Here is an 8044-nt window from a genome sequence, read left to right on the forward strand (position 1 = left end):
AAACAAAGAAACAAAAACATCAGTTTTCGGGCACTTCCGACATAATCTCAACGGCTTGCGATGCAACTCCACCATTGCGGTCTCATGCATTTCAACCCAGATACGCTTTTGTTCGCATTCTGTAGAGGATAATGCCACAATTACAACTAATTTAATGAGCTCCAATAATAAGGGGAGCTGAGGTGCTCGATTTTTTGTTGCAACCATCTGAGGCAAACAGACAACGAAGCCCGGGAAAGCGTAGAGGAAATGAATTATTATTTTTAACTGAAGTGTAGAAATAATGAGGAAAATTGAAATGAAAGTGGACGAAAAACAATTTGCCGCACGCGAAAACCAAAGCCTCACCTATGGAATGGGTGGAATAATCCACCTATTTGTTGGCCAATGGTCCGTGTACACGTGTGGTGCTTTACCATTAGGCCGGCGGCCGTCCCATAAAGTTTGGGGCATTTATGTATGTGTGCCTGAATAGCCCTGGGAGTCTTAGCCAGCGCCACTGACGGCCAAGGCGGCGGATGTGCAGCATCTTTTCAACCGCAGGCGTCACGTAAAGTAAGCGAACTTAAAAGCAGGCAGCTGGCCAATAAACCCTCGTATACTACCACCTCATGGCATCAAAACTGCCAAAGTCGAGTCCCTCGCTACGCAGTAAGCGAGAAGAATAAGGAGAATGCCTACATTTCAATTAAAAATAGCGGTTAATTTACCGTATGCCTTCCCTGGCTTCATTGTCTGTTTGCTTCAAATGGTTGTCTCTAACGCCCAATTTAGCAGGCGGTTGTGAAATGCGCTACATAATTAAATAGATTTGCATTCATAAAGGTTTCATTGAACGTTTCAAATCAAAGCAAGACTAATCTGTTGCGCATTTCTCAACTGCCGCAATATTATAGGCGCGAGAACACTGCCCTCCTCAAAAGTGGTGGACATAAATATAGGCTGGTGATGATGATGATAATGATTATTATTATTATTATTATTATTATTATTATTATTATTATTATTATTATTATTATTATACAGTCGGCCACACTTTCATTCTTTAAGTTCTATGGAATTTTTAAGAATCGCCTGTGGCAGATAGCATAATTCTTGTCCAACCCTCTAAAAAAAGTTTACACCATTTGGGTCGTATCTTGTCCCCAAACAATAATCGTCATCTGTTTCGTCCGTATTTCCTCTCTTTAACGCTGCAAGCCCGTACTTCATGGTCACGAAAGGCTTGCGCGTTATCAGCGTGACACAGCATTCTCGGCAGGAAAGTAGCGAGCGCTGAGTTTTCAAAAAAGGAAACGCAAGCAAGGCAGATGACGATTATAGTTTGGGGACGAGATACGACCCAAAGGGTGCAAACATTTTTCAGAGTGTAAAATTAATTAAATTAAATTATGGGGTTTTACGTGCCAAAACCAGTACTGATTATGAGGCACGCCGTAGTGGGGGACTCCGGAAATTTGGACCACCTGGGGTTCTTTAACGTGCACCTAAATCTAAGTACACGGGTGTTTTCGCATTTCGCCCCCATCGAAATGCGGCCGCCGTGGCCGGGATTCGATCCCGCGACCTCGTGCTCAGCAGCCCAACACCATAGCCACTGAGCAACCACGGCGGGTTTTTTCAGAGTGTACAGCTGGATTGTTTGAAGAGGCGGACATTACTAGCACGAGAAATCGAAACACGTATTCATCTAATTAAAGAAAATTCACTAATTATCTTCCTAATTGATTACTTTAGGCCATATTGCAATGTCCGAATTGTTGCCGTTGAGCTTGCAGGACGTATCTACTTGAAATTAATTTCCAGGATGACACCAGTTTCGAGATATTATTTCCCATATATAGTGAGACGTAATACAAGGGCGTTCCAGATATCTTGTTGCTTCAATGCGTAACTCTTACCATGGGGACAATAGGTGTTTTGTTTTGTTTTTTGTTTTTTTTTATGGTGCGGCAGATGTTTTTTTTTTTCTGGAGGGACTACTTAACTCAATATTCAATGTAATACATAAACAGAAAGCAAAATGAATGCACTGTTCATACACGTAAAAGTTTTATTAACGAGAAGTATGTCATAAAAATATATAAATTGTTAAAATCAAGATTGTGCGATAAAATTGAAAAAAGTTTGTAGAGACACGCTTGTATCTACTAAGAAAAAAATGTTATGAAAATTATGAGATATACAAAATGTATTGCCATTTATTAGGCACTATCTCCGAAAAAATTAACATTTTTCATTGAACAGGTATTCCGCTACAAAAATTTGACTGCAAGCACTACAGTTGGGCATGCCGGGCTGCGGCCGCCGATGTTCCGGGCTGGTTTCCGTCATCGTCGCTTTCAGACTCAAAGTCCGACGAAAAGTCAGCGTCCTCTGACTCGCTGCTATTCGATGTATCGATAAGAGCCGCTATTCTGGACATTCCGCCATTTTCTTCGAGGCGTGACGTAGGCGCGACGCTTACAAAATGGCGCTGATGGCCCCGTTTTGCTTTCGTAACGATACGCAAATTTGACGTTTCGCCTAAGAAACTGTAATGTTGGCATTGAACCTAGCATTCTTGATAAAGGAAAACAGTTTTCCTCCCCAGTAAAAATAAAGCCGCTAGCTCAAAGCGTACGATTATTCCATAGAGAAAGGAATTCAACAAGAGGGGACACTCCCATAGGGCCCAGCGGCCGAATTGACTGCAGCGTGCCAAGCGGTCGGTGTCGATCACGTGCATCACTTCCGGTTTCGGTTTTGGGCGCGCGTATTTTGAACGCAAGCTAGCACGCCGGCTGCGCACCCCCCCCCCCCCCTTTCCCCGCCCCCCCCCCTTTTTTTTGCTCTTCGTGCAGAATCGGTTTATTATTTAGTAAAAATGATTGCGAACGATCTCTTAAAGTCCCATCGAATCTGTGCCACGTGCAATTTCACAAAGTAGACGCAAGACCTTTTGTGCAATGAGGAAATATTTATTTTGCTCTATATAAAAGCTCGTTCCGCGCTTTTTGTGCGTTCATCCAACGTTGTGACACCAGCAGGTAAGGCAGTAGTTCCTGTATGAAGCTCCACCGGACGGTACCAGCTGAAAAAAAAGCAAATTACAAGCATGTTACATTTGCAAGCACGTAACAGCATGTTACCGGCATGAGTCATTTTGGCATTTAGACATAGGAATACTGCGAGGCGAAACGTGCGAAAGCGGTGAATGGGCGGCATTACAAACAAAAGCAATTCGCTTTTACATACATGGCGTAGAAAATACCCGACTCATCCCAAACATATATGAAAACATCTGGTTTCCAAGCGTTCCCCAATTTCCGGGCATTATTTCCAGCACTTAGGCAGCACAAATACACGAGCGACATCGCGTTTCCAAAACTTGGCCTCGGGCGACGCGACGGTACGCGACATACACAGAGACGGACGCAACAGGCACTCAAGACAAATGCGTGGGTGCAATGCCTTCTTTCAGTCCTTTAGAAGACGTAATTTTCGAATTACAGTTTCTGATATGTTCGTCGTTCGCGCGTTCTGCCGGCGCCAGCAGCACACCCCATGTTATCACTCTTGGCAATCGCCCATCGCGCTTTCAACAGGCGTGAGTATCGAAAGAAAGTATATGTTGTTGCGGAGCCACAAAAAACGTTACAGACATGTCCCTCTAAGATTCATTACACGCCAAACTTTATCACCACGGCCGAGCTGCTTATCGCTAACTGCGTCACAGCGCGCTGTGCGGCCAGCGTGCCTCAAAAGTACCTCAGAAAGTAACGAAATTACTTTTCAGTAATGTCTGGCGTCAGAGAAAGCGGCACAAACTTCTCCTAGCAAGATGCACTAGACTACACACCACGGCTGAGTTCTCGCTAACTGCGACATGGCGCCCTGTGCGGCCAGTGTGGCTCAAAAACCGAAATAAGTTACAATAGTCCCCTAGGAAGCGTCGGAAACATGTCTCAGCACGATTCATTTACTCAAATTAACTGCGCCAGGATAGCCGAGCTGTTTTTCACTAACTGCGTCTTAAGTCTCGGTCCCGTGCCGTAAGCCTAATTGCGTCGTAGACTGTGAAACAAGATTTCTCACCTTGCCGTAGTCCAATAGTGCAGTGGTGTCTTGTCCCAGTGCAGAAGGAACGCAAGAATACGCCGAGAGCCCAATAAACCAGGTTACATTTAAAAAAGAAAAAAAGAATGAGACAGATGGGTCGCCGCGCGCGAGCGCTCAAACGCGCGCGCAGCCATCCTCGCTGGCTTCGGGGGAGTGTCTGGCGGATGACGCATGTATCTGGCGCGTCATTGACCTGTGGCTAGGTAAGGCAAGGAAAATAAGTCGCAAAGCTGAAGTTAATTTATACGCAAAACGTTTTAGTTTTCGCGGCAAAGAATTAAAAAAATAAATGAATGCCTGTTAACTTAAGTTCACTTTCTTTTTTTTCGATGCTCGCGGCAGCTAACGTTCGGTGTCAAAAGTATAGCGTGACGTATGGTGACGTGTTTCCTGTTGCCAGTTTTTGCCGAGTGTCCCCTCTTGTTGAATTTCTTTCTCTATGATTATTCCATCAAAATCGTTTCTCGCTTCCGTCGTCTGCATACGCGCAGGCTGTCGTCTGCTTCATTAGATAGGATGCATGTCCTCGTGAAACTGAATGAGTCATCGTATATCGGCACCCACGCGCTTGCTTTCTACCTTGAGACAACACACGCGACCTACCAGTGATGATGAGCGCACGCTCTAGGCCGCGTTATCGCTATCTCGTGATCCGCAAGTGACTCAGCCCGACTCGTCTGGCTGAGAAGCGGCCGAATATCATCGATAGCGTTGCGCGCGCCACAGGTATCCGCTTGCGCAACGCAAGCGCCGGCACTGCCATCTCTTGTGCTCTTCGCTGCTTACTCACACCGCGAAAGGAAACTTCAAGGCGCCGTCTTGCGTACATTTCTTTTTGTAAATTAAAAAGTCACTGTTGTCATAGCCTTTGATGAAGCGAAAGGTCATTAATATTGATTACAATACAAACGCAATAGTGAAAAGTGCGAAATGTCGCCGAAAGTTTGCTAGTTTCAACCAATATTATTTCAAATAAACGTGTTTTTAATAAAAATGATGGTGCAAAACACAAATGCCAACACCACCCGAAAGCGATGCAAATGCTATGAACACGCGTTGTGAACAAAAGATTTTTATGGCCCGAAATGACAGGGAAAATGCGGCGATACGCATGCCTCTCCACTGCCGTTGCATATGGCCGCTCATTACCATAATTCGCGCGGCTCGTCGCACCACAAATTATGGCGGAAAATCTCTGCAATGGCGGCCCAGCGCAACGTCACGCAACGTCAAATTGACGTTTACGTAACAGCCCTTCCTGTGACGCTCCTCACGGGATATTCCTTCAGCCAATGAACAAGCTGACATGCCGGCTATCTTGGAACGCCACCACATATTCGTGAAATTGGAGATACATTGTACGAGCTTCTGCACGCTACCGTCCACTTTCTTTTTAAAGCGCTAAAGTCGCAATATAGGGGCTAAGGACCACACAAAAGTATTAGTCGATAAAATTTGCAGCTCCACGTCACGTTTCGTCATTCTGACGAAAACGCAAAATAGCATTTTGCAAAACTTCCGTTTCCCGGCACAAATTTCAAAACACGTGACCTCTGGACAGCCAATGAGACAGCCAAGATGGCGGATAATGGCGGCCGTGCAGCCGCCATGCGTGTCCAGAGCCGCTATTCTGGACATTCCGCCATTTTCTTCGAGGCGTGACGTAGGCGCGACGCTTACAAAATGGCGCCGATAGCCCCGTTTCGCTTTCGTAACGTGACGCAAATTTGACGTTTCGCCTAAGAAACTGTAATGTAGGCATTGAACATAGCGTGGTTGATAAAGCAAAACAGTTTTCCTCCCCAGTGAAAATAAAGCAGCTAGCTCAAAGCGTACGATTATTCGATCAAAATCGTTTCTCGCTTCCGTCGTCTGCATGCGCACAGGCTGTCGTCTGCTTCATTAGCTAGGATGCGTGTCCTCGGGAAACGGAATGAGTCATCGTATATTGGCGCGCACGCGCTTGCTTTCTACCTTGAGACAATATACGCGACCTGCCAGTGATGAACTGCGCCCGCTCTAGGCCGCGTTATCGCTATCTCGTGATCCGCAAGTGACTCAGCCCGACTCGTCTGGCTGAGAAGCGGCCGAATATCATCGATAGCGTTGCGCGCGCCACAGTTATACGCTTGAGCGACGCAAACGCCGGCACTGCCATCTCTTGTGCACTTCGCCGCTTACTCGCACCGCGAGAGGAAACTTCAAGGCGCCGTCTTGCGTACATTTCTTTTTGTAAATTAAAAAGTCACCGTTGTCATAGCCTCTGATGACGCGAAAAGTCATTAATATTGATTACAATACAAACACAATAGTGAAAAGTGCGAAATGTCGCAGAAAGTTTGCTAGTTTCAACCAATATTATTTCAAATAAACGTGTTTTTAATAGAAATGATGGTTCAAAACACAAATGCCAACACCACCCGAGAGCGATGCAAATGCTATGAGCACGCGTTGTGAACAAAAGATTTTCATGGCCCCAAATGACAGGGAAAATGCGGCGATACGCATGACTCTCGACTGACACTGCATATGGCCGCTCATTACCATAATTCGCGCGGCTCGTCGCACTACCAAATTATGGCGGAAAATCTGTGCAATGGCGGCCCAGTGCAACGTCACGCAACGTCAAATTGACGTTTACGAAACGGCCCTTCCTGTGGCGCTCTTCACGGGATATTCTTTCAGCCAATCAACAACTGACATGCCGGCTATCTTGAAACGCCACCACATATTCGCGAAATTGCAGATGCATTCCACGGGCTTCTGCACGCTACCGTACACATTCTTTTTAAAGCGCTAAAGTCGCAATATAGGTGCTAAGGACCACGCAAAAGTATTAGTCGATAAAATTTGCAGCTCCACGTCACGTTTCGTCATTCTGACGAAAACGCAAAATAGCATTTTGCAAAACTTCCGTTTCCCGGCACAAATTTCAAAACACGTGACCTCTGGACAGCCAATGAGACAGCCAAGATGGCGGATAATGGCGGCCGTGCAGCCGCCATGCGTGTCCAGAATAGAGCCCCAGAATAGAGCCCAAGATCAACCAAAGAGGCAGCGCAATCGCTATATCTGCGATCTCCCGAAGCGCACGCGCCATTTCCGGAGCCGGACATTTTTGCGTTCTGCCATAGTCTCTTAATAGCTTGGGTCTGCTTTGACGATCGCGAAACTTCGGAGCACGTTTAAAAATCACCGTCTGGCGGGAAAAAAAAAGCGAACTGCTTAAAAAAGAAAAATATAGTTTCTCCTCTTTCACGTCCTATGGCGCAGTGTGTCCGTGAGCGGCGCGGAAGGTCTCGAAAGCGGTGTTTCAAACCATCGATAGAGAGCTAACGATGCCCAATGGGCGCGGTACGGAAAGAGTTAAAAGAGCGTTTTGTTAAAAAAAGTGGAACAACAGTGCATTTTTACGGCGAGTTTGGTGGCGCACATATCCTAACTGGCGTTATTCTGAAAATTCTTTCCAAGTGGATGCGCCTTGCAAGCTCACCGGCTAGAATTCGTAAATTGCAATATGCAATACGTATTGCAATTGTAATACGTAAAGTAATTAATTCAAAAGATATTGTGTTAATTATTTGAACAGGTGTTTCGATTTCTCGCGCAAGTAATGTCCGCCTCTCAAAATAATTCAGCTCAATGACTGGAATTATGTTATCTGAAACAGGCTATTTTTTAGAATACCGTAAAACTTAGAAATGATCACCCTGTATATAAACAGAACGCGTGACATTAAGAAACCTTGACGTGCGAAGGATCGATCAGACTCAAATACGTAAAAGTGACTTTTAAGAAAATGGCATGATTTTTATCTTTGGTTAAGGGCTTTCGTCTCCACCTAAAGGCTTCACTTTTTTGTCTTTCTCTCTCTTTTGCTGACCTAGTGGCATAGGTCAGCAAAATAAGCGGAACTCACTCATAAATTCTGTTTCTTGCTTAG

At 45.4% G+C, this 8044-nt stretch overlaps 1 long non-coding RNA gene across 1 annotated transcript; it reads right to left on the reverse strand.

Annotated features, from left to right (window-relative positions):
- Window positions 1–2939: 2939 nt before the first annotated feature.
- Window positions 2940–4500, reverse strand: LOC125940926 (uncharacterized). The gene is made up of 2 exons (XR_007464087.1): window positions 4078–4500; window positions 2940–3073 (listed from the first exon to the last, which is right to left on the reverse strand). It is a non-coding gene; the product is annotated as an uncharacterized LOC125940926 (long non-coding RNA).
- Between the last annotated feature and the right edge of the window lie 3544 nt (window positions 4501–8044).

This window comes from Dermacentor silvarum, chromosome 1 (genome assembly GCF_013339745.2).
Source record: "Dermacentor silvarum isolate Dsil-2018 chromosome 1, BIME_Dsil_1.4, whole genome shotgun sequence".
In the NCBI taxonomy this organism is placed as follows: domain Eukaryota; kingdom Metazoa; phylum Arthropoda; class Arachnida; order Ixodida; family Ixodidae; genus Dermacentor; species Dermacentor silvarum.